Source organism: Sus scrofa, chromosome 4 (assembly GCF_000003025.6).
Source record: "Sus scrofa isolate TJ Tabasco breed Duroc chromosome 4, Sscrofa11.1, whole genome shotgun sequence".
In the NCBI taxonomy this organism is placed as follows: Eukaryota; Metazoa; Chordata; class Mammalia; order Artiodactyla; family Suidae; genus Sus; species Sus scrofa.
Window position 1 is genome coordinate 121,551,842 of NC_010446.5, and position 27,099 is coordinate 121,578,940.

Genomic DNA, 27,099 nt, shown 5'->3' on the forward strand with positions numbered 1-27,099 from the left:
ATTGGGTAGAATTTACACCAAGCTCCTGAGAATTGAAAAAGAGAGTAAATAACATTTTCCTTCTTTATCATGTTGGCTGCCTCTTATGAATTACCTCGTAGACTGCGAGGTAAGTACACAATCAAGTTCCAAGTAAATAACATCATTAATTCAGATGGAATAAAATGTGGAACACGACCCGATCTCAACTATATTTTTTTTTTTAAAAATAGAATGATCTCCTGAGAAAAGGATAGGAATGTGTCATAATTTAGAAATAGATGAATCACCCAATGTTCCCTGGATAACATTTTTATGTACTGACGAGATCTATGTAATATATCTTCTTAAAAAAATAATCATCTACCCATAAAATACCTTTATTAGAGTTTACTGAGTTTAGTAGAAATGGCAGCTAATGTCTGGAGTGCCTATTAAAGCTCAGGTCATTTGCTCGATAGTGATTATAGAGCGTATTATTAAAAATGTGTATTCACCAAATGTTAACAATTCTCGCTTTATACAGGTCCACACAGAAAATAAAACTTCTAACTTGTGAAGATTAAATACCCAGTAAAATATTTATCGTTGCACAATGTATCATTAACTGTGTTGGCTGCTTTTCAGTAAGGTGCTACATAAATGAAAAATTAACCACTGTAGAATAGCAAAGAGTTTAAAATCCTGAAGCAAGTTCCTATGCATACAAAATAGCTGTGTCCTGGGCCATGTAATGTGGAAACATGTCAGTGAAGAAGACACCATAGTAGAACACTTGACAGCAAAACAAAACCAAGACCAGCAGAGGAATGGCTAAAGTAAGGAGCTGCATGCAAACGTGGGCTGGTCTGAATTAACGCTGTTGAAGAGAGCACATGCAGAGTTTGGGAGATGATGAAATTTCACTGATACTGTAACTGCATCGCAGCAATCAGAGGCACAAGCTTGCCACTGTTGTGTTGTGAAATTCGAGAGAGATAATAAACTTCCAGAATAAAATTTCATTTCATATTTAGAGAATTAAAAAAAAAAATGATTGCCTTACTCACGCAATGCTTTAGAAACCCCTCTGGTAAAATCACCCTCCAGTCTGAAATGTTAGTGTATAGTGGATTACATTTTTAGTGTTAATCAGAACACTTCACTCAAACAGTCATCTCAGAATTCTCTCTCCTCATTGATTTTGCTTCTTTCTCCCTTTAAAACTCTGTGTTAGCAGACTTCCTTCTAGACTTTTCAGAAATGACAATTTCTCTCTTGTGTGTTCTGGAAATGATTTTAAAAAAACAAAAAACAAAAACAGCTACCTTACTCTGCTGTCTGCCTAAAACACTTAAGTGGGAGTCAAAGGTACCAAATTTTCATTCTCTGCTCCTGAAGTAGCCTAAAACACTGATGTCAGAACCCAACCAGGAAGGAAATCTCACTGCCCAGAAATTGCCTAGTTTGGATGTGCTCTCCTGTGAGGGCTTAATTAAGTTGCTGAATCAGTTTTCTGAGTTCCTGCAAGAGCACAGTACTTGACAGCGCCGCTAATCGAGGTAAGGTAACTTTTTTCTTGAGTTTTAAAACAAGTTTGGAATTAAGGATTTGTCTAGGGTCTTTTGTGGTCAGCCTCATTCTCGTAGATGCCTCCCAATATGTAAACTCCATTCATATGGGAGCCTAGTGCTAGTTAGCCACTACTGTAAGCTGAATTAACTTTGAATACCCCCATTCTTCATTCAAAACATTCCAAAACTATAAACTGTCTGGTATCTTAGAGGATTTGAAAGGATGACTACTGTGGATGAAAAATGTCACCTGCCGTATCAGTAAACAAAGGCTGTTGTGGCCATCAAGCCATCAGCCGCTGCATCTGCCCTCACCTGCGCACCCCAAGGGGATTCGAGATGAAGAAAAACAGGATGCTGGCCCTGGATATTTAAGGTGCATATCAAAGGTATGAGTTCAGTGAGCCCAGACTCTTGCATCTTCTCATGTATAGAAAAAGCACTAAATTCATTAACTTGAAATGTCTATTCTTTCTTAACTGACAGTAATCTTTTGATGTTCTGACTGCCTGGTTTTTGTTGCAAAAACTCCTCTATATCCTGGCTCTTCCCTTCCACTTCAGAGCTGTCCCTCAGAGCTACATGAGCGTCTGTGTCCCGAGATTAAGTCCTCAGCAAGTCTGCCACAGAAAACATAATTCTCAATTTGTAGGTTGTACATTTTTTCAATTGACACTACCCATATAGTCTTCTTAGTTCAAAAGGTATCTTTTTTTATTACTCAGTGAATTTATTACACTTATAGTTGTACACCGATCATCACAATCCAGTTTTACAGTATTTGCATCCCACAACCCCAGCGCATCCTCCATTCCCCAACCTCACTCCATTGGAAACCATAAGTTTTTCAAAGTCTCGAGTCAGTATCTGTTCTGCAAGAAGTTCAGTCTGTCCTTTTTTCAGATTCCGCATGTCAGTGATAGCATTCGATATTGGTGTCTCATTGTCTGACTGACTTCACTTAGCATGATAATTTCTAGGTCCATCCATGTTGCTAAAATGCTGTTATTTCATTCCTTCTAAGGGCTGAGTAAAATATTCCATTGGGTATATGTACCACATCTTCTGATCCACTCCTCTGTTGATGGACATTTAGGTTGTTTCCATGTCTCGGCTATTGCAAACAGTGCTGCAATGAACATTGGAGTACATGTGTCTTTTTGAGTCATGGTTTTCTCTGGATAGATGCCCAGAGTGGGATTGCTGGTCAAATGGTAGTTCTATTTTTAGTCTTCTGAGGCATCTCCCCACTCTTCCACAGTGGTTGCACCAATTTACAATCCTACCAATTTACAGTGTAATAGGGTTCCTTTTTCTCCATGCCCTCTCCAGCACTTATTGTTTATAGACTTTTTGAGATGGCCATTCTAGCTGGTGTAAGGTGGTACCTCATAGTGATTTTAATTTGCATTTCTCTAATAATGAGTGATTTTGAACATCTTTCATGTGTTTTTGGCCATCCATATGTCTTCTTTGGAGAACGGTCTATTTAGATCTTCTACCCATTTTTTGCTGGGGCTGTTTGTTTTTTTGGTATTGAGCAGTAGGAGGTGTTTATAAATTTTGGAGATTAATCCCTTGTCAGTCGATTCATTTGCAAATATCCTCTCCCATTCTATGAGTTGTCTTTTCATTTCATTTAGGGTTTCCTTTGCTGTGCAGAAACTTTAAAGTTTAATTAAGTCCTATTTGTTTATTTTTGTTTCATTGTCATTAAGAGGTGGATCTGACAAAATGCTGCTGTCGTTTATGTTGGAGAGTGTTTGGCCTATGTTTTCCTCTAAGAATTTTATGGTATCTGGTCTTATATCTAGGTCTTTAATACATTTTGAGTTTACTTTTGTGGATGGTGTAGGGAGTGTTCTAATTTCATCTTTTACATGTGGCTATCCAGTTTTCCCAGCACCACTTATTGAACAGGCTGTCTTTTCTCAAAAAGGTATCATTTTTTACTGTAAAATCATACAGAGTCAAGATAAAGCATATTTTTAAAAAGCATCCTCTCAGTGCCTATTTTTTGGAGTTAATTACACATATACTGGACTTTGAGCTGCTTGAGTGCAGGGAACGTATTTTAATTCATTTATCCTGAATGTGCCTGGTGAATAGTAGGCACTCAAATATTTGCTGAAATAACAGAGAATGAGTGGATAAATATACACTGCTACCGCCTTCTACATGCTCCTAGTTAATACTGCGGTTGAGAATATTATCTTGGGAGTGTGACATTGTATGGGAGGAGGAAGGGGTTAGGATAAACAGTAGCTCATATCTCCTTTTGGAGAAAAGCTTAAAAGAATTTCCATTGTTCTAGAAACGGGGTCAAGAGAGTTTATGGATGATAATGTGTCTGAACAAAATAACTGCTTTATTCTTGAAACACATGAAAGAGCTTGTGGAAAATATGATTCTAAGGGCTTGTGAAATTTGGTATTTTGCCAAATGCTGATCATTTTTTTAATTAATTAATTTTTAATGTAAGTATAGCTGATTTATGACATCATGTTAGGTATACAGCCCAGAGTTGCATATTTATATATGAAACACACACATACACACATATATAACTTTTATTCATGGTCTTTTACCTTATAGGTATTGGGTGTAGTCCTCTGTGCTATACAGTAGGTCCACATTGTTTATTTATTTTATTTATAGTAGTGTGTATATGTTAATCTCAAACTCCTAGTTTATCCCTCTTTCCCCTTAATAAGTTTGTTTTCTGTCTGTGACAAATGCTCATCATCTTTAGCTATTTTTTTTTTGTCTTGAAAAGTGGGCATTCTCTTCCTCAGCATTACAAAAATTGCAGTTCAAATGGCCTACTTAGGTTTATCAGTCAATAGGCAAACTTCCTGCAGAGACTATATATAGTCTAATATATATATATTATATATATACACATATATTTTTTTTTCCTAATAATATAACCAGAATCTCCTTTTCACTCAAACTACAGTGAAAAGAATTAGAGCCCTGGAGGAAACTTCCACATTTTAGACTTTCCAGAAACCTAGAAAGGATACTCTATCTTTCTTTTTAAAACAAAAGAAAATATAAAACAACCTAGCAGTGGGAAATCATTTCCTTGACTCATTGCTGCAATAGACATTCCTAAGAAATTTCCAATAAACGAAGAAACCAAGCTTAAACCTGGCTTCTTAATGAATCTGTAACAGTTGATGACAAGCTTTCTGATGTAATACATTACACAGAAACAGTGGTTGCTATTATCAGCCTGTCCTGCAGGGAACAATAATGGGATTACTTGCTAAAACATCAGTCGCACAAAGCTTCTGATAAATGCTATCATAAGCTACAGATGTAGAAACTTAAGCATAAGTAAAAAGAAACTGGGGTAAGGAGCTAGGTTACCATTCCATTGCAAGCCCAATTCATCATTGTTTTCTACTTTTTGAAGAAAGGATTCAGTAAATCATTGCTTTTGCCCTATTTTAAAAACTGGTATTAGGCATTCCATATTATGAAGAAAAACATATTTGCATTTTGTAAAATAAGAGACATGCCCTAGATTCACTCTTAGTGTCTAATTATTTTCTGTGATTCTATAGATTCACATAAAAATCTATAGATTCACTTAAAAATTATTTTTTTGTGATTCTATAGATTCACTTAAAAATCAACTTCCTTTTCCAAACGAGTTATCTGTGATAATAGTGCCCAGTCTTGTTCCTAGAACAGCATGTGTCATATATTTTTGTTGTTGCATCGAATCCACAGCAAGTCTTTCAAAAAGAAGACAGCTAACTACATTCCCAGCATTTTAGAATGTGATCCTGCCTTTAAGAAGAAAAATCAGGGACCAATACATATCTTGTACCTTTAGATCTCCTTTTTTCAAACATCATGGTGTAACAATGAGAATGCAAAATGGCTGGTGGGACTGAGTTTTAAGCTTCTGCTTCTACAATAGTCTTTAATCATGAAGAAAAATTATGTTAAAAATGTCCTTCTAATATTGACTAACAGCTGTGCTACACATTCTGCTCCTACTCGCAATTCATAAATTAAAATAACTGGCAACTTTGTACTAAATTTATGTCAGCAAACGCCTGGTCCGTGTAGGATAGGATGTTAAATCATAAACATTAAATAAGTTTTCCTAAACAAAAGACCAGCCCCATTAATTTCAATGGTTTAAATAATGGTTAAATAAACCATCCAATGTGTTCTGAGAGACTGTATTTTTTCTCCTTAAGAAATCTGAACAGATTAGCTTTAATTCACAATTGAAATTCTCCTGACTATGGGATGATAGTCAGAGGGCAACAATATATCTCAAAACTAGACGAGGTCCTGCCTGTCCCAGATACAATTGCTTCAGAGGCTCTGCTTTTAAGAGGCTGCTATAAATGAAAGCAACCACTGATTTATGTGTTTACTTCTAAATGTGTGGTATTCCCTAAAAGTAATGTCCTCTATTATGCTCTATTTACACAATTCTCCAGTAGCATTAATTTCCCCCAAAAAGATCAGCACCCCTCCCATTTTTTCTGTGATTACAACTGTAAAAGAAGGTATGACAAAAGTTTGCACACACAAATAGTCTAATTTTGATGAAAGGGGGGAAAAAGTAAATGGGTGTGTGGAGGCTGGAGAGGAAAGTGTTAGAAATACAGCAGAAATGACCTGATTTGCAAGGACAAATCCTTGACAAAGAACCATCCACTGAGACAGATTCTGATTGTCACTGAAATACAAAAGGAAAGCAGTCTTCAGTAATTCCAGTTAAAGTGACACATTAAATTCAAGCAGGAAAGAGTTTAGGCTAACTTCAGACTTCCTCAAAGCCACACTCACTGTCAGAAGACAAAGGAGCAATTTCTACAAGGTTCTGAGGGAATGCGCAGACCCAAATATTAGACCCAGATGAGATTCAGGTCCAGAGAAGTGGCAACCAAAAAAATATTCTCAAATATGCTTCTGTATCATAGAAGAAAACACAAAAGTCAGAACTCCCGTAGTCTCCATACACATCTGATCTGAAACTCTCCACATGAAAACTCCTCAAAACTCAAGAGTTAAAAAAACCTTGGAATGGAGAAGCGACTGCAAAAGAACTGGAACAGGAACCATTTGAATAAAACCAAGATTATTTCCTGCAGTAATTACGGTAAATGTAAGCTTAATCACAAAGACATAGTAGACGATTTTCATAGGTGTTAAATCTTACATAACTAATAAAAAACTAAGAAGTGGAGATGAAAGTTGGGAGCAAATATAAAGTGCTAATATCATCGTCTCTCACAGCAGAGATTATTACTGAGGAAGGTTTAAACATGTTAAAAATAGCAACTCCAATGCAATATTGTTCACAATTTCTTAGGATTAGGGGACTCTGCTATGAAACAATAGTTTTGGGGACAAAGAAATATTTTGTTGGCATTCAGCAATCCTTTTATTTCTTAGGAAACTCTTCTTTGCTAAACTCAAACAAATGAAACAATTATTTTGCTTAAAACAGAAATAATTTTTCATGCTGTTTTGAAAAGATTTTGTCTTTATTTGTTTATCAGCCATCCAACCTAATAGCAATAGCTCATAAAGCTGTTGACTCAGGATAATGTCTGTGATGGAGAAAGAATTAGAAAGAATATTCCACATTTTTCTCAGTAATTTTCTTTTGGATTTTTTTATAATAAGCATACGCCATTTCTATTAAAACTATAGTCATTCTCCTAACAAAAAAGAAGAGGTTAAAAAAAAATGAGCCATTCAACACCTCCTTTATATCAAAGTCCCTTTCTTTCTACAACCCAAGATGACTTAATTGGCCATTGTCTGTCAGGACAGAGCTCAACTTAATGCACATTCTCCACCTGGGTACTGTGTTTTAACTTTAAGCAATTTGCTTTTTAACTTACCAGTTAATGTTTTCAAAAGGTTTTACCATAGTAAGATATACAAAGGACTAACGCGATATAATAAAAAGCAGCCATCTCCCACCTCACGTCTCCCACTTCCAATCTGGGTGCCTAGTCAGTTCCTTTTAACCTTTATCTTTTAGGATTTTCCTTCTTATCCCCGGCCCCCACCGCACACACACTTTTATTTTGTAGTTTTTGAAATGTCAATTGGTTTATTTCAATAATCATGACAAATTAGTTCATAGATACTACTTGCTAATTTTCCTAATTAACCACTGACCTATACAGTTTTTTATCATTTTGAGTTCCTCCATCGGTTGCATTTTTACCCTTGAACAATATAATTTAGAGTTTATTTCCACTCCATTTCCCCAGAAGTTTAACCATACAATTAATTTTTAATTTCAGGTTTTAGATTTTCTAGTTCTAAAATGTCCATTTTATTCTCTTTTGCAGATTCCGTTGCTCTGTTCAAATTCTACATCCCTTTGTCTATTGTTCACCTGCTCTTCCAACATATCTGTGAGGGCTACTTTAGTGTTCTATCTACTAATTCCAACCCCTGAGCCTATTTCTACGACCGCTTTGTCTATTGAGGAGTATTTGCTTTATCTTACATATCTCTGAATTAATTGCTTACTGTACTCCAGAGATAATATTTAAAAGAGCCTTACAAACAGAATAAAATGTTTCCCAGATGGGAATTTAGCAACTCGGTAACTGGTGCAAAAAAAAAAAAAAAAATGATTACTTCCATCTAAACAGTAGTTGAGCTAGTTTGGGACTAGGTTGCCACTTTAGTTGGTTTCAACTTACCTCTTATTTCAAGTGTCTTCAGGGTGAGATCGTTCCTGGATGTGTTGCAATCTCTTCCCTCTTGCAAGATTCAAGAACTGTGAGACTGCAGAGAGCTCTTCTTGCTTTCCAGCCAAAACTTTTTTCTTCTATGCTGTCACCGCCAAACAGTCAACAAAAGTCCTACAGGGGGAAAAAGCAGCAAGCAGAGAGAATCAGCTTTGGGTTCAGGGGTCTAGAGATCCATTACGTTAACCCACAATGTCATCACCTGCCTCGTTTCTCCTTACCCCAGGAAGGTGTTCCTGTCTTTGTTGGGCCTAATTTTTAACCTGCCTATACCCAGAGGGGAAAGTGAAAGATCATTCCTGTAACTGGGAAATGCCATGTCCTCCGGATATAATTCCTTTAGCCGTTCTTATGTCTACTGTTCTCAAGAGTGTTAAAAAAAAATAGATAATTTTGGAGTTCCTGTCGTGGCGCAGCAGTAACAAACCCAACTACTATCGATGAAGATTCAGGTTCGATCCCTGGGCTCACTCAGTGGGTTAAGGATCCGGTGTCACCGTGAGCTGTGGTGTAAGCCAGTAGCTGCTGCTCCAATTAGACCCCTAGCCTGGGAACCTCCGGATGCCACAGGTGTGGCAAAAAAAAACCAGTTTAATTTTTAATTTTTATATTATCTCAATTTTTTGCTTTCCAGGTGATCTTCCTTGACTTTCTTTTCTTTTCTTCTTCTTTTCTTTCTTTTTTTTCAAACTCAGGTATTCTTTCTTGCTTATATTTGGTATTTCTTCCTTTCCTGCTGCTCTCATTTTATTAAGGTACTATTTTCCAAATCCCTCTAGGAACACTAATTAGAATATCTTCTATTCTTAAAAAATATATCATTTCCCATGGGAAGGATTTTTTTCTCTCTCATTTTTTTAAAAGTATTTGAGACTTTATCCTTTGCATTGAAAATTTTCTCTGATGTTCAGAGATGCTTGTTCTTCATTTAATTAAGAGACTACAGCAAATCTGACTGTGAACACTGTGTAGGGCTTGGCATATTTTGTTTAATATGAGTGGGCAAAGAGCTGGCAGTTAAGTTTTCAGATCCTTAAGACAGAATATGCATCACTTAATTCTGGGGTGTTCTCTCTCCCACTAACTACCTTAGTTAACCCTGCCCCAAAGATGGTTTAGTTTATTTGATAGGAAATACTTGAATTGTTTTGCCATTTTGCCTTTCTTCATGTAGGTTAAACCCCTTTATGCCAGGCAGTCTGTGTGCAGATATAGGAGAGAGGTAGAGAGAGCAACTCTTTCTTCTATAGACTTTTAAAAATACTTCATTTCTACTTTTTGCAGCCAGAGTATTTCCAACTTCCAAGCCCTACAGAGTTCCTGCAGAGAAAATCTGTTTCATCCTTGGCTGCAAATCTTCTAAAGTGTCCTTGGTTTTATTATTCTTGTTCCTACCTTATTGGTTACCAACCCCCAATATACTTTTATGTTGTCTTTTTTGTGTGTTTCCAGAAGGGATAGTTCTACAGAGCACCCGGGTGATGCATACTTGCCTCACCCATTTTTGTTTGTTTGTTTTCGGTTTATACCTTTACATGCCCATTTTGTTTTATTTGAAGTCATGTCAATAGGGAGAAGGAAGAAAAAGAGATAGGCACTCTGCCATCTTGAAAGGGATTGCCTGTTTTAAATTCCTCATTTAATAAAAATGATAGAGTTAGGTTGTAATGATATAGTTTCATCTTGGCTATAATCAAATATGACTCTTCTTGGAAGCATGAGAAGACAGGGTCACTCATTTTAACCAAAGAAGAACTCACAGTATATAAAAACAAATCCGTCCACTTATAGCTTTGGGAAACAAAATGAAGTTTGCCCGAATGGTGTCTTCTCCTTCCATTGCTTTAAAAATATTTTAATGCACTAGACACGAAAAATTTTAAATGTACCTTAAGAAAGGTTTTAAAGAAATACTTAGATGGAGCTAAAAGTATTCCTGTAACTCAAATACAAATACATTCCCTCAACGAAAATTAAAACTGCTTCAAAAAGCTAGAGACCATTAGATAGAAGAGAGTAAATTATCTGATGACAAACTGATTCTGCTGAAATTAAACCATGGAAGAGAAAAAAAGAATCAGTAAAAGGAATTTTAATTCCCATCTTGACTGTGCATTTTTACTTTGTTATTATCGGTGAAAGTCTTTCCACCTTTATGTAAGAGAATATGACATCTCACTGGCCTTCAAAAACAAGGGGTATGCATTATCTCAAAAAGCAAGAAGTTCATGAGTAGGAGGTTTCCTTGCTTGGTGAATTGTATAGGTTATTAATGTCTTTAGAACCCAGATTGTTTCCAAGCTTTCTCAGCATATGAGCTTATCTCTTCCTGTGGGGGAAGGTTCCTGTCATCACATGAACATAAGACGATGGCCAGTAGAAGATGAGCTATTTGTTATGTGGCACATTTGGTCTTCAATTCTAGCTTTGCACATGCATGAATAAGAGGAATGAACAGGACGGGTGGCAGAGTGTGAGTGAGAAGATGATGAGACACCAGCAACCCTGCACTCATATGCATATGGGAGCGCACAACACTGAAAAGGAGAAAGGAACCTGTTATTCTCCTTTGTGCACAAACAGCCACCTGAGCATTGAGGGTTGCAGGCAGGTCTCTGCTACCTGTGATCTTTCAAGAATGCTTAAGACATCAGCAACGGCAGCTTCTGAGGACAAGGGTAGGGTCACCAGTGCCAGTGGAAGATAGTACATAGCAAAAAAAGCTAATGTGTAAACAGTAGAGCAAGAAGTGAAGGATCTTCATATCATCACCATATATATATATTTGTCTTTTTAGAGCCAAACCCAAGGCATATGGAAGTTCCCAGGCTATGGGTCAAATCAGAGCTGTAGCCGCTGGCCTAAACCACTGCCACAGCAATGCAGGGTCCAAGCTGAGTCTGCGACCTACACCACAGCTCATGGCAACGCCAGATCCTTAACCCACTGAGCAAGGCCAGGGATGGAACCTGTGTCCTCAGGGATGCTAGTCAGATTCATTTCCGCTGAGCCTTGATGGGAACTCCTATCATCACCATATTAAAGGCACTGAAGACAGACAACCCTAGAGCTGCTGCAGAAGATGAAGGGAAGAAAACAGCAGAGGTCACGGTGAAGCTAGTGGCTCACTTTCGAGTAGATGTTAAGTATCATCTCAAGATTCCTTTGTGGGAGCTGAGGTCCGAATTAAAAGTGAAACAGAGTTCATGCCCATCTTAGAGATGAGATTTCCTATGTTCTCTGTCTTCAGGGGGAAGTTTGCTTCTTCTCCCTTTTGTGAACGTTTTTCAATCAACTCTTACGTTGACGCTGCGGCAGGATGAACATTAAATCTAGTTTTCCCTTCCTTTGTTGCCTATTACATAGCTTGTGATTTCAACTGTAAGTAGGAAGTTTGAAGCGATGAGGGACCAGGTAGTCAAAGATAAGAACATGCACAGCCTCCACTTTCAGGTAAAACATAGAGTATATCGACCAAAAAAGGGAGGGTGGAATGAATTTCCAGCTGATAGTGATCTATCTTCTATAGAAAGACCCTCATGAAAAGGGTGGGTCCTGGTAGCCACGCCTGTGCTACTTGGCCCTGGACTCCGAGACTTGTGAGGACAGACAGTTGACTAAAAATGAGCTATTCAGACCCTCTCTCTGCATATCTGAAGCACGAAGGCAGAGAAGTAGAATCTAAAAGTCACTGGAATTGAATCGTATTAATGGCAGTGCCTAGTGACAGACTAAGCATCTGCTTAGAGCACCAGCAAAGCAGAGGTAGCGAAAAATGAAAAAGAGATGTGACATTGCACAGAAACGACAAAGCATTAAATATTTTAAAAAATTACTTTTCCAAAAATCAAGGTAGTAACCAAAAAAATGGGAAATTTGTTGGGCTTCTTTAAAATCTTTTACTGATAAAGCTCTACTACATTTTTTCAGAGCATAAGTGCCTACAACCACCTTGATCCCTCATTTTCCTGAGGTGAGGTTGTCTTCTTTTTTCTTTTGGTTCTTTGAATTCAGCTATATCCTTCCAAACATCCAATTTTTTGAAGGTTTTGGAGTGCAGTTTTTAGGCTATAAAATTAAAAGTTAGGAAATATAAATACCTTATACCTGTTCAATGTCCTACTATTTAAAAAGTGCTTTCATACCACTATTTCAGTCTTTCAAGAATCCTAAGAGATACAGGTATTATTCACTTTGTTGAGCAGATAAATAAATGGATACTTAAAATATCAATAATTGTGTGCCTAGTAAATTTCACAGGTCACATGAGAAAACTGGTTCCACATTCTCTATGTCAAGTCAAACCAGCTGGGTTGGAAAAGTGATTGAAACTGAATATAGATATACAAGAGGAAGAAAGATATACATACATTCCAGAGACCAACACAGATGAAGCTAAACATCCAGTATTTTAATTAAATTAATGAGTCCATCTCTGCTGTTTGCAACCAAAAGGATAAATTTGCATCTAAATTTTATTACTGGAGTTCCCGTCCTGGCGCAGCGTAAACAAATCTGACTAGGAACCATGAGGTTGCGGTTCGATCCCTGGCCTCACTCAGTGGGTTGAGGATCCGGCACTGCCATGAGCTGTGGTGTAGGCCGGCAGCTACAGCTCGGATTAGACCCCCTAGCCTGGGAACCTCCATATGCCGTGGGTGCAGCCCTAAAAAGACAAAAAGACAAAAAGACAAAAAATAAAATAAAACTTATTATCATGTTTATCAACTACAGACATTATCCAAAATGGTACCAGTACAATACTTTAATAATGGTAAACATTACACAAATTGTGATATTGGAACCACAAGCCTGGTTGGTGTTTGGTTCTGTCTCAATGCTTTTGATAAAGTGGTGAGATGTATTCTGGAGAGGTATATATTTATACTTCTGGAAATACTTTGTACTCTTCAGTTAATATAATACGAAGGCTTTCTGTTGTTCTTTGATCCTAATCAACAGACATCACATAATGTGTAGAATATTTGCTGATTTTTAGCCATTTTCATTTTGACAAATTAAGTGCTGTTTTATTTTTTCCATGTTTAAATTAAAAATTATTTGGAGTTCCTGCTGTGGCACAATGGGTTAGGAGTCTGACTACAGCATCTCAGGTCACTGTAGAGGCACAGGTTCAATCCCCAGCCTTGCACAGTGGATTAAAAGATCTGGCTTTGCCACAGCTGTAGTGTAGTTCGCAGCTGTGGCTTGGATTCATTCCCTGGCCCAGGAACATCCATATGCTACAGGTGCAGCCATTAAACAACAACAACAACCAACAACAACAACAAAAACTATTCACTGTTTGTCCATTCTCTCCCAGTATTCCACAACCACAAACCCCATAAGCCAAAAGGTGACTATTTTCACTGGATGATAAAGAGGGAAGTGTGCAATTGTAGGTGAAAAAAGGCAGCAGAGAGAATCAATAGCCCCATTCGATCATATCTGTCCCATCCTAGGGACCATAAACAGACCTTCCAAAAGGTAAAACCTAATCTATGTTGAGCTGTTGGCCTTCCTCTGAATCTGAAATGCCTCTAATTTCCAGAAACGCCATTTCCAGGAATTGAATATCTCAGATTTTTTCTTGTATCATCCAAACCATAATACCGTGGAAACACACCACAAATAATCCTAAATAATTGTTGCCTTTCTCTTTCTCCCTAGGAAACATCTTCCTGCTGTTAATAATGCAAACTGCTCCTGATTTATAGCTTCAAATACTTTACGTAATACCAATAACTTCAGGGTCAGCGGTGCCTGCAGAGCACAGCCTTGTTAATCAGTCAAAATGATTTCATGTGTTTTCTTAGAAGCATCAGAAAGGGCCAAGGATTTATGGGTGATACCATTTTATGTGCCACTGTGGTGTACAAAATTGTCATCCTGTGTTAAAACCAGCAATGGTCTTCATTGATTTTAATCATAGGCATAACCATCTCATTCTCCCAGTCCCCCAACACACAAAGAGAAAAGACATCTGAAGGCATGTTATGTGGTGACTTAAAATACTTTTGGTCATTATCAGTTTTTTTAATGCTTTCATAGCCAAGCAAAATAAAATACCACTTCTCACAGATCATATGTCTTCCTCACTAAAATTCCAACTAGAAACACTCAGGGCTATTGAAATGAGAACATCTGAAAGGTGGAGGGGTTCTTATAAATAACCACCCACTGAAGAGACTTATAAGCCTCATTTTTCCACGAGTATTTTGTTTGTGTAATTTTATTCAAGAAAGAGCTTACATTTTACATGGTGATTCATTCACATATCAGAAATTCAATAAAAATCCCATCGCCGAGAAGATAGACTTCACAGCAAAGGAGCAAAGGAAGGATAAGCCTAAATGGAAACATGTCAGAGTAGATCAGAAGCCCCTCCATCACCCTCCCAGTGAGCCAGGTTCACTTCTCCAACAGGGGCGCTTTAGGAAAGGAGGAAGTTAGGCCCCCATGTATAGTTTGTCTTGGTTTGAAAGAAAGACTTTCATTCACGTGTTCGGTCAATCATTTGTTCTTTTACTCTCTCAACACTGAGTCAGTAGACATACATGGAGTCCCATCTACATGCCAGGCACAGGACCAGTGTAAGAGTCCAGAGGCTTCCATTTTAAGGTGTTCAGAGTCTTCAGAGGAGGATACATACAAACAATAGCAACATCAGTGGGGCGTGCAAATGGGTAGCCCAGAAGAGAAGAGGAGGCGGTGGTGGGCACTGCTGCGATGAGTGGGTGTGACTGCATCAGATTTCACAGCAAAGTCTTCCCAGAGACACTGCCTTGATCGAGGCAGTATTCTCAGCACTTAGCCTGGTGCTGCATATGCATCACATCGCATATGCTGCAAATTTCTGTCTGCGAGACATCCCCCTGGTAGCCACATCATGACTTTCTCCTACCTTTTCTCCACTATTTCTTCCTTAGCTGACTGATCTAAATGTATAAACATCTTATCCCCACTGGGTCAATTATAATGCCCTATCCACTGCTTGGTTCAGGAAGAAGCATATGACCCAAACTGGAAAAACGAGGGTCCTTCTTCCCTATTACTCATTTATTCTTTTTTGTTTGTTTGTTTTTACTTTAGTTGGAAGAAGAGATCCCTTTCCTTTCAGGAACATTTAATGGGTTCTCAATATATATTTGTTGAAAAAAAATGACTGCATGCTTGTGAAGCAGTTAGGGTGCAAATCTGAACTTTTAGGAATTCGTTCCTGTGCTTCGTGAAAGCTCATTCTAGAAACAGTATGTTGAGAGACAGGAAAAGTGTGAAGAAGAGAGAGTCCAAAGGCATCTCTAAGCCTATGTTTTGCATCTCGAATGCCTACTCAGCTCCTTGCTGCCCCACTAATGCCTTTCAATAAACCAATTCAAGTTATTGGCACCTGGGAGAGCCCTAACAATTATTCACTAAGTATTTGTTGAAAGATTGATGGGCTAATGACGAATGAATGAATGAATAAATGAATGAATGAACAGATGAAGCACATAGGTACAACAGGCAGATATGCCATAATAGGGCAGGCCGGCTATGGTATCCTAGCCCACAGCATATTTTTATCTTCTTACAGGTGTTGCAAAGGGTCAAAAAGTGATAAATGACATTTCCCAAACTTCCGTGAAGCTAGAAGTCTGTTTGTGAATTAGGTTCAGTCAATGAGTGATATAACGGTTATGTGGGGCTTGAAAGGATAAAGTGTGACTGGGTATATTGTTGCTTCTGCTGGTAATTAAGGTGGGAAGAAATATGTGTTCTGAATCCTGAGTTTGGTCAGAAGCTCCCTGGGTATGAGAGGCAGCTGTGGCAATGTAGGGGCTAGTAGCAGTTTCCTATTCTGACAGTTTGAAGGAGCATACCCTTAAAACTCTACAGTCTGATGGGGTCACCCTGAACACCTCTCCTAGGATTGCAAATACTAAGCTGCTTTCTGTTAAAACACCTAAAAAGTACATTGAATCCTGACATGCTCATCATATATCTACAGGGAATTATGAAAGGTGAAGTGGGGTGGTAGTGCAGTTGTTCTCCAATGGAAGGTGGGAACTTCGCCCCCTAGGGAACATCTGGCTGTGCCTGGAGACATTTTTTTTGGTCATAAGTCATGAGAGTGGTACTACTAACATCTGGCATCTAATGGGGAAAGGCCAAGGATGCTGCTGAACATCATATAATGCACAAGATACGGGGCCACACAACAAAACCATCTAACACTAAATATCAATATAGCAATGTCAGGAGATCCTGTACTAAAGTTTCAACAGGCTGTAGCTAGAGGATTAGAGTTTTCATTATTGGGCAAGACCAGAAGGTAAAGAGTCACATATGGTGTTCAAAAGCATGAACAGATCTCTCTGACACCTCTCAATTGGTCTTTTACCAAGTTAAGAAGGTTTAAGACTCTAAATTCTGCATATAATGTGTAAAACTGAAAAGGTTGCACTATCATGAATTTTCAGTATAGAGAGACAAGTTCCTAAGAATTCCCTGGACTTAAGACTAGCAACAGCCATTGACTTTAGTAAAAATTGTTTATAGGTATACTATAATCATCCCACTATCTGCAAATGTCTCCACTCTGGAAGACCTATAGAAAGGGTTTATGCATGCTATCACTTTGGGTGTGTTTAGAATTGATATTAAACAATCTCTGAAAGGACATTAACTCATCACATGGCTACAATGATCTGAAAAATGAAATGGTATAAAGCACACAAAACCAATAAAATCAAGAAGAAGAAAGCATAAAATACCTCTTGAATGCTTACTCCAGACCCAATAGTTTTTAGTGAACACAAATGAACAAATCTTGAAGGAATTTGAGACTGTCTTAATTATTTACCATGAAAATCATTCAAGGGTTAAAAGAAGGCTCCTGTTCAATAATCTACAATCCCTGATCCTACTAAGCAGGATATAGAATGATGCCAGCACATGAGACACAGAACAGCTGGGATCAAGAGATGTAAGAAGCTTTAAATGAAAACTAAAACAAAACCAAAAAAAAGCATGTCAAAAGTGAACTTTTAAATATTCATTTTGAACAATGGAGTTTGCAGTACTTTCTGTGTGGTGCAGATGGCTCAGGGATTCAGGGCAAACAAAGTAACAATTTCTTCATACTCCCAGCTACTCAGCCATAATAGCCAGAGAAACTCCAGGGCTTTGAAATGATTCAACTAGGTCTCTTTACCAGCCAGATCCCATGGATCTCTGGAGCCTCCATCAGAAAAACGGGGGTGAAAGGATTGTAGGAGAGGTGGGGGGTGGTTTTGGCTTTAACGTCCACATGGTGTTTATCACTGGAGAATGACCTTCTAAATTCTGATTACAGATTCATTTATGATGAAAAATGTTTTTGAAGGAAAGGAGGGATATACCAAATTTCTCAGATAGTTTGATCCAAAAATTTAAATTAAAAAAATGAAGCAAAGGGAAAATTGTGTCCATTGTAATCAAGCAGAAATTGTTAACTGATTACAGGGAATGGTCTGAGATGTTTAACTCTAAGAGGCAACCTGTTTCTTTGTTAGAGACAGGGGTATGACCTCATCACACAGAGCTTATTCTCTGTATAATAGCTTGGAGAGAAGAAAGAGCCAAACTGCATCACTTACTGCCTGTCTTACTGTCAAGGGAAAGCTAATACTCATACAGTATAATAAAAAACAGTATTAAACTGCATCTTTGAACAATCAAAAATAACACACAAAATGGAATCCAAATAAAAGGCTAACAGCTTTTTCTGTAACAGGAGATAATTTTGCCATTTACAATGTATCAGAATGACAAACCAGGCTTTTTATTCCATAGACATTTTATTGAGCGCCTACCATGTGCAGGCACTGTTTTGGTGCTCCAGAAACATGCAGAAGTCAGTAAGAGAATGCCTTTGTTCTAAGTTCAGTTAAATAAGAAAAAATAAGAAACAATATCATAAAAGACTGTATAGGGCATCATATGAAAGAGTTTCAAGCAAAATTTCAGAGACTGTATCACCATGAGTTGGTCAGTGTCAGGAAGGGCTGGATGGAGTGGGTAAAAAGGAAAGGAATCTTAAAGAACTGGAAATATTTTGAACTGACAGAAGCAGAAGAGAAACTTTTGTAAAAATAAGTCAAAGAGAATAGAAACTAGAAAACAGCTGGACGTGAGCACAGATCAGTATGCAGTCTGGTTTACATCAGTATGTAGTCTGGAACTAATGAAGCGAAGGCAACCACATAAAAAATGCATTTGCAAGGGTTAAGTCAGATACCTGTGGACTTTCAGGGCTACAGCAGACTTTAGAGACCCCAGAGTTTAAATGTAGTTCATTGTACAGTTGGGATAACAAAGGCTCAGACGAGATGATATCACTTATGCCAGGTGATGCCACAAGGTAATGATCCCAGTAGCCAGGGATGAATGAACATGTGTCTCCTAAATGTCCACTTCCATTGTTTTTGCTGTGGCATCTTACAGGGTAATCTGGGTTTCTGAAACACCAAAATAAGAACATTGTACTAATTAACTTGGTAAATCTTAAAGGAACACTAAAGATCTTTGAGAATGAAAATGATGTCATTGAGACTGAATCTTGGGAAACAGAGAAAGGAGAGCAGAAGAAGCGTTCTGTAGAGATGTGAAGAATGGATTTGAAAAACAAACAAACAGAAAACAAGATTAACCTCCCAAAGGTCTACTTAGATTGCACATAGACACAAAAATCACCTTTCACATGTTCTTGAACATAGCTCTGGCCAGTGTTTAATACAGCTTAGAGAATGTGCACTGGAAATCAAAGACATTTAGATAAAAGAGGCATAGCCCAATTGGTTAGGAAGTTTTTTGCTTAAATACAGCTTGGTTTTCATAATTCCTGATTCAGTCATAAGCACGTGAAAGCCTTGGGTAAACAAATCACTCAAGAGAATTATGGGGGAACTCCACATTTATTAAAAGAGTCGTATCTCACAAACTGTAGGTTTGGGGAACAGAAAACAATATTTTTAGTGTAGTTTAAAAAGAATCTTCATTGTGAATCCATATTACTCTCCAAAGCTTAATGGCACACCTGGTATATATGTACCAATACAAAAACATACATGTAATTTCTCTCTAATTTAAATAGCAATGAAAGAAATGTATTACCTAATTCAAAACTGGACCAGTTAAATAAAATCATGTCAGTCTAGTCAAAATCACCCTCAAATATAATTTAATATATATTTTGATTTTAATCTTAGAAATTACCTAATTTCTCTTGTCTTACACACACACACACACACACACAAAACAGATGAATAAATGTTTCATGTGAGGCCTTTCCCCTTAGAAGCCCCTGAAGAAGTTCTCTTTGCTTATATAGTAGGTTCAGTTACTGACATGCATGTTCTGCTTCTCTTCTGAAGGTATGATATTCAAGGAAATATATTAGTGAGTATTTATTTTAGGTATAAATGAAATGAACATTAAAAGCTTGAGAAACTTTTAGACCATGATTTGAGCAAAGAACCTTGAAACTAGAATAAAAGTATTCATCATTTTAATAATAGATGCCACTGATTAAGTGCATGTTAAGTGTTCTGCATGCATCATCTCAGGAAGTCCTTAAAACAATCATGTGAAGTACACATAGCTAGCACTTCCTTCAAAAGGGTAAGTTGCCCAAAGTCCCTCTTATTGTAGCCAGGTTTTACCTGGCTTCAAGCTCATTCTCTACTCAAACCATAGCTACCCTGCCTTCTCTCAAGATGTTAATCATCGGGGCTGATTCAGGTGCAAGAAGAAACACTCTCCAGGCAGCTCAGGTAGAAGGGATTTACATGGGAGGAGATGAGAAAACTTTATGCAAAGGCTCGATGGTGAGGAAGATCATGGACTGTTCACAGAATGAGTGAGGCATAGCATGGCTCAAAAAGAGAGAAGGAGGAATATGGGAGAAGCCTGGAGAGTGGACAGAGGCCACATCAAGGGGAGCCGTGTCAGGCATGCATTCAGAACACACATTTGGTGGGGAGTTAGGTACACAGAATAGTGATGAAGATCATAGACTCTGGAAGCAAGCAGATCCAGATTCAAAACCCAGGGTCCCTCTAAACGGGCTGTGTAATGTTGGAAAGTTACCTAATTGTGCAAGCAGTACTTCCTTATGTAAAATGGACACGGAGCAGCTTTCTTAAAGGCTGTGTGATGCGTACATAAGATAGTGCAGATGAAGCACTCATCATAAGGTTCACCTAATAGAGGCTTATGTTGCTGATTATTATTGCGTAGTCTTTTCATTATACTTGATCTCATGTCAGACCTTCCATGATACACTCAAAAACCTCTTTCACAATCGTATCTCTCCTATTTCTCAAGAAGAAATTTCCACCAGGAGAAAACTGGTATCACCACCATCAAACACTTCTTCTACAGGGACTTTTCTATGTCATAACTTGTGCTAATTTCCATGTTCGGTCAACAATAATTTACTGAACGTACACTGTTTCAGATACTATGTTAGGCATTATGGATGTACAGATAATTAAAGCGTATTTTCTAACCTGTAGGGGCTTGCATGATACAGGAAGCATTTTCTTTCTTGGAATACTACGTCCCAGACTCTGAGGACTTCTCTTTTGCTGCTTATCTTTTAAATGTTAGGGTTATAGGTACCCTGAATGCACGTTCCAGGGGGATGACTTCACCTGAGCCCCATGTGAAATCTTACTTCATCTTCACAGCAGTGTTTTGAGACAGTTGTCATGGACTCCATTTTAACTGATAGGGGGAAAACAACACAAAAAAAACCCCCCAAAAAACCTCTGAAAACTCAGAGGAGGTGCATTCATACAGGTTATAAGTGATGGATATAGGATTGGGACAAAGGCCTATCTAACAGCAAAGGTCATAATATACTTTCTACCAAACCATATCTTCAGGAGCTCTTCATGCATGAGTTTAGACAAGGGCAGCTACTTGAGATTTTTAGTGAGATTCGGGCTGGTTCTCGTCCTCTGCATTTCCCCTCTACAGGTCATGGAAAGTTAGTCCTAAATCGGCGTTGTCTAAATATTAGGGGAGGTCAGAACTTTGGGAATTTCTTCTCAGGCTAGTCCTGGAACTAGTCAAAATTTATAGAGATTAAATTAAGAGCCAAATCTAAATAGCCAGCAGTTTAATCTCCACATAATAGCTTAGATCTGGCTTCCAGGCAACTGCAGATTCTTAACTCTCCAGAAGGGAAAGAAACTAGACACCAAAGTGCTCCTGCTTGACGGTTGAATCTAAACCTCATTTAGAAATCAGCCACATATTATAAATCTGACCATAAACTGTTCAAAGTTACTTTTGAAGATGAAGAAAAAAAAAATGACCAATTCATCCAAATGTCTGACCAGCCTCACCCAATCTCCTCATTGGTAATAAATTACTAAAATCTGAACTATATTGCTCTGGGTCACACGTGTCTCATGGTGCTGACAATAAAGCCTCCTCTACCTCCTGCGTTCTTCCCACAGATATTACCTATAGAAAAATTTTAAATAATACATTGTATTTAACCCAATGTATGTAAACACATATATTACTTTCGATTTGCAAAGGCACGAGGGGTTCAGTGAAATCGCACATCAGTAGAAGTGGGTTTCTACAATGGGCTGTTTTAGAAGCTTTAATTTTTCTTGCCTTTCTTGGTTTCTGCGGTGAAATGATTAGAATAAAACAGGGACACTTTTCAGTGATAGAATTAAGACCTCTCTTCAGAGTAAATCCTTCTTTACTTTGCCTCCTTTCAAGTACACGAGAAGAGCTGCTAGACAAGTTTATTTAATCACTTGGAATACGTCATGTTAACTCAAGGAAAAAGCAAAGTGCCTGAAAAGCCAGGATAAACTGTGCATAACTTTTTTCCCCCTCACAAAATCTAGTTCCAATAAAAACCATCTTTACTGCCTGAGGCTAATGTGTAAGTTAGTGAAAGATTATGGTCTGGTTTTTATAGCATTTTATGTAGTATTTGACAATCCATAGGGACCTTGCCTGTTAGTCCTTTACAAATACAAAATGTAATTTCAAATTTCACTTCATCATGGTAATAGGGTATATCAGCTTCCTTTCTAAAGCCTACAGACCATCCTGTCACCTTAGGGAGCCTCAAACAACCTGACTTAATCATTTCTCAGTGACTCATTGCACACTGCCCACTCTTGTGAAAATATATAAATCCTAATTATTTTTAAAGCTCTTTTCTAAAAAATGAACTTGGTTTCTTGTAGGCACTCCAGCTAAGCATACACAGAAAAAATAGATATGAAGAGATTCTTTGTCTCTGAAGGATTGGATTCGTTTATACATTCGCTCCTGAGCAGAAAAAAGCCTCTGATATTGAGAACCTTACTGCAGGAAGGCAGCCAATCAAAATCCCTAACGGGGAAAAGAAATGGAGACAATTGCTCATAGCGTGATGCTAATTGTACATACAGAGTAGCTGCCACGGCACACAACCCTCCCAAGCAGGAGTGAAGTTGGTTAGTCATTTGCAAGATAGATGAAACTATGTTTCTCAACATCTTGCAGATGAGAGAGGAGAAACTCAGAGACACTGACTTGTCAAGATCTCAAGGCTAATTCTTGACTAGAGTTGACACTGGGTCTTCCAGTATTCAGTTAATTTATCCCTCCAAAATATCTCACTGCCATTTACGTTGTTAAATAAGTTTCATACCTTCTACACAGGTCATGTCTTGCCCCGATTAGTTATTTCTTATTTAACCAAACAGTTCAGTTAACCAGGACAGGGTCTTTGCTATTTAGCAGTTCATATGGAGGTGTTTGTTATTTCTTCCTGCGTGATACTCAGGCTGGGCCCTCCTCCCACAGGGAGCTGAACACTAAGAAGAGATGGGCCCGTTGCAACTCTGATTGCTCACAATCCTAATGGGCCAGGAGTGTGATGATCTTAAGCTAGATTCCTCTCAGGAGCCTGTGGATTCCACAGCCCAATCCTCGAGCCCAGATAAGCCACTTTAGAGACAAACATCGTTCCACCATCTTGAAACCAAGGTTTACTGGTCCAGCATGTGCCCCATCATCATACCACAATTTCCAGGGCTATCTATGCTGAGCATCACTTTATCAATTTACAGATGGCAAAATGAGAATTCTACCCCATCTAGCCAACCTAACTTACAGAATGTCAATACCTCAAAATCCATCTTGAGCTATATTCCAAAGTTTCTATAACAGAATTCTAATAGACACCTAAGAGGCTGACGGAAGAAGCTCTCTCTTCTTTCCAATTTGCTTTTTAAAATGTGAATGCATTGTAACTTGCAGCTGAATACTTCCGTAAAGATAATTACATATGGCAAGACAGAAAAACTTTTTGAAAAAAAATATTCCCTTGAATATGTGCCTGAATTCATTTACAACTGTTGCTGCTTTAAACACTTCAGGCAGAATAAGTGGATGGCACTAAACAGCTTAGCTGCAATTATTATGGAATGTCTGAGGTATAATTTCCCCTGCGGTTTTGTTAGGCGTACAAAATTCATAATTCTGATTTGTGGCAGGTACTTATTACCCATCACAGGTGGGGATATGCAAATATTATTCTAGTAGGGGTGAACAGCCTTTATTTCAGTATTCAGCTATTAACGAGATTTGTGAGTCTGGTACTCTGGGGCCATTTAATTAATTAGATGGTACAGATAAAATATAAATTGTTTGGTAGGCTACACAATTCCTGTCCTAGGAGGTGTAAAACTGAGGCTAAATGAACTTCGTGCAGATTGATTTGTTGTTTTTTTTTCTATAGCTCTCAGTAAATGTAAATCCTGCTCATTATTTTACTGTATTAATTCCACTCATAATCCTCATATTCTCTGAGTTTCATTAAAATAGATGTTGCGCATTTGACTGTTTTGTCAAGTGACTTTATCACTTAATCTCCATGTCCTTGCAGTGAGCACGTCCTTTAGATATATAGAAAGAATGAATCTACAGAAAACTTTGAAAATTTTTCATGTTCTTGAATAAGAATTTTTTAATTAACTTATACTATTGTGTATGCAGATATAACATTTACTAAAATAAATCCTGAGAAATTGCATGGTATTTAATAAGAGCTTTGTTGGGGTCAATCAAAAAGTAATGCAGCCTACACAAATAACCTGCACTTAAGGAGAATAATTTCCCATGCTTTTGATACCTCAAGGAGGTGAGAAGGTTGCGGCTATATGGCCAATGGCAAGTGAGTTTAACTGCTACTTTGCCTCTATTTGTTCGGCACTGGATGCCTAGCAATGCCATGAGATGGATTTGGGATCTTTCCCTGACATAACGGGGAAAGTCGCTGTGATGGATTGTCCTGCCTGGCATGGGTGTGTCATCATAGAGTGGTGGTCTTCATGCTAGATATTTGCCAGTTGGGATTTACATCCTTGGTGATAACTCAAAAGGTTTTAATCATCTTGTTGATGACCCTTACTTTGGCAATGAAGAACAAAAACTCACACCTTTTGTTTCATTCAGAAGATACTCGACTGATTTATTATTAAACAGCATAGCAATTCCCAGCTTCTAATACAAGATTTGGACATGTTTACATCAATTTTATTTTGAAACTAGAAACTAAGTACTTAGATAAACGAATTTTTTTCCTGAGTTAAAGTTGGGTTCAGAGTTGCCATTGTGGCTTAGCAGTTAACGAGCCCGACAGGCATCAGGCGTGGGTTCGATCCCTGGCCTCCCTCAGCGGGTTAAGGATCCAGTGTTGCTGTGACCTGTGGTGTGGGTCACAGATGCGGCTCAGATCTGGTGTTGCTGTGGCTGTGGTGTAGGCCGGCAGCTGCGGCTCTGGTTGGAACCCTGGCCTGGGAGGCTCCGTGTGCCGTAGGTGCGGCCCTAGAAAGACAAAAAGACCAAAAAAAAAAAAAAAAGTTGGGTTCATCTTACACTGTACTTTGGGGTGAAATGCTAATTTCTTCTAACCTACAAGACATCTAAAGTTGAAATTTGGGCTAACCATAATCGTTTCTCCTCTGAGCGCGGTTCACAATCTTCTGCCAGCCTCCCTGCACTCCCCAACTCTTTTCATTTCTTAATGAAAAGCAAGTATGTTTCTCAAAAGAAACATTCTTTTAACACCTTGAATAAATAAAAGGAGGGGCACTTAGGAAAATGCAAGAACTGGAGAACAATTTCCCGAAGGGATTTAATAACCACATTTCAAATAATTGCAAGGCAGAAGCCCACATATCATGTTGACAACTTTGAACGCAATGAAAATACTTAAATGTGCAGATCTGAGAGTTCTGCGTTCCAGGTCAGCATTCAGAGTATGTATTTTCAAGGATCTTCTGTTAATCTCCATAAAAAGCCATGAAAAGATCATTTTTATTAATTTGAAAAGAGATTTATAAGGTGTTACAACCATGCATTCTACACCTCCAAGGGAAAAAAAATTAAACGAAGAGTGCTAATTATTCAGATTCAAGATATGTTATAGAAGCCAAGACAGAATTAAACAATTAGAAAAATATTATTTGCAAAAAAAATAACAAGGGAATTATGTACGGAAAAGATTGTTCAAGACAAAACTACTGAACTACTGAAGTGGTTTACACTGATAATAATGAGAAGCACCATTAACGGTGTGTTTTCTGTGAAATTGCCTTCTTTTGAATTTGCAAACTTCAAGAGTTAAGTTGGCTATAAATAATAGAACCTAGATTATCATTATGGCAACAATTTGAGATCTATTATTAATCCTAATTTGATAAATATATTTTATTTATAAGGAGGAAAACAGAGAAAATAAAGATGGAACCAATGCACACAATAGTAAATGTGCAGATTGGTTTTTGCTTTTTTCTTTTATATTATATTCATGAAAATATTTCAAGCACATACATAATATTCTGTATTGTGCAGCTTTCTCCAGGTTTCAGACCTTTGGTACCACAACCACTTAATACCCGTGCAGTTGGGGTGTTTGGAGAACATGGAAGAATCGCTTCCAAACTGATTCTTTGGAGAGCAATTGAGGGGGTGGTGACATGAAAGGCAGTTGATGTGTGAATAGGAGATAATGAGGGATGCTCTTATGGCAGAACCTCTCGGTGGAGATCAAGACCTAAACTTACCCTTCTGAGTTCAGAAAGGAGTTGAACTGAGTGGCAAATAAGTGGCTCTGTGCATACGTCAAAAAAGGGTAAACCTTAATATAGGCAAACTAAGAAAAAAAAAGCATCATCTCAGGATGCTGAAGGTCACGTTGATTAAACCTTGTTACAAACATAAGACATGTCTACTGAAAGAGATAAGGGAATAAGGAAGCTGACCTATGTAGCTTTGGAAAACCATGTTTAGCTCTAAAGCTAAACTGTCCATAAACACTGTACTCTAGTTGGTAATTTTTTTTTCCCTCATGGAAGTTCAAGGTAGCAATTAACATGTGTACTGAGGTTGAGTAATTAAGTCAAAAGAAGGTGGATAGTGGTGCCAGGTTTCTCACTGTTGGAGGAAGAAGTTACAGATAAGCTAGGGGGAACGCTAGAATAAACTCCATGGTACTGGGTCAGAGTTGGAGACATCAGTGTGAACTCATATTTAGCTTAACACTGATACAAATTGTAAAAACAGAAACAGCCACAGAAACATGTATACACATCACTTAATATCTCTACATGCATCACTTCGTTTTTTTTGTCGAGAGGATTACCCTAGTATCAGGGAGCACACACAGCGCCTAGATCTTAGTTTCTAAATACCAGTTTAATCAAAGTAACAATGGGTCCTGGGAAAAATAATAGATTCTAGGGATGGGGCAGGAAAAATACAAG

The 27,099-nt window shown here is 38.0% G+C and overlaps 1 long non-coding RNA gene across 1 annotated transcript in view; it reads right to left on the reverse strand.

Moving 5' to 3' along the window:
- Positions 1–27,099, reverse strand: part of LOC110260376 — a 655,655-nt gene that overhangs the window by 99,229 nt on the left and 529,327 nt on the right. Inside the window, exon 3 of the long non-coding RNA XR_002343580.1 lies at positions 8,237–8,398. This is a non-coding gene — a long non-coding RNA (uncharacterized LOC110260376). The remainder of the gene's footprint in view (positions 1–8,236; positions 8,399–27,099) is intronic.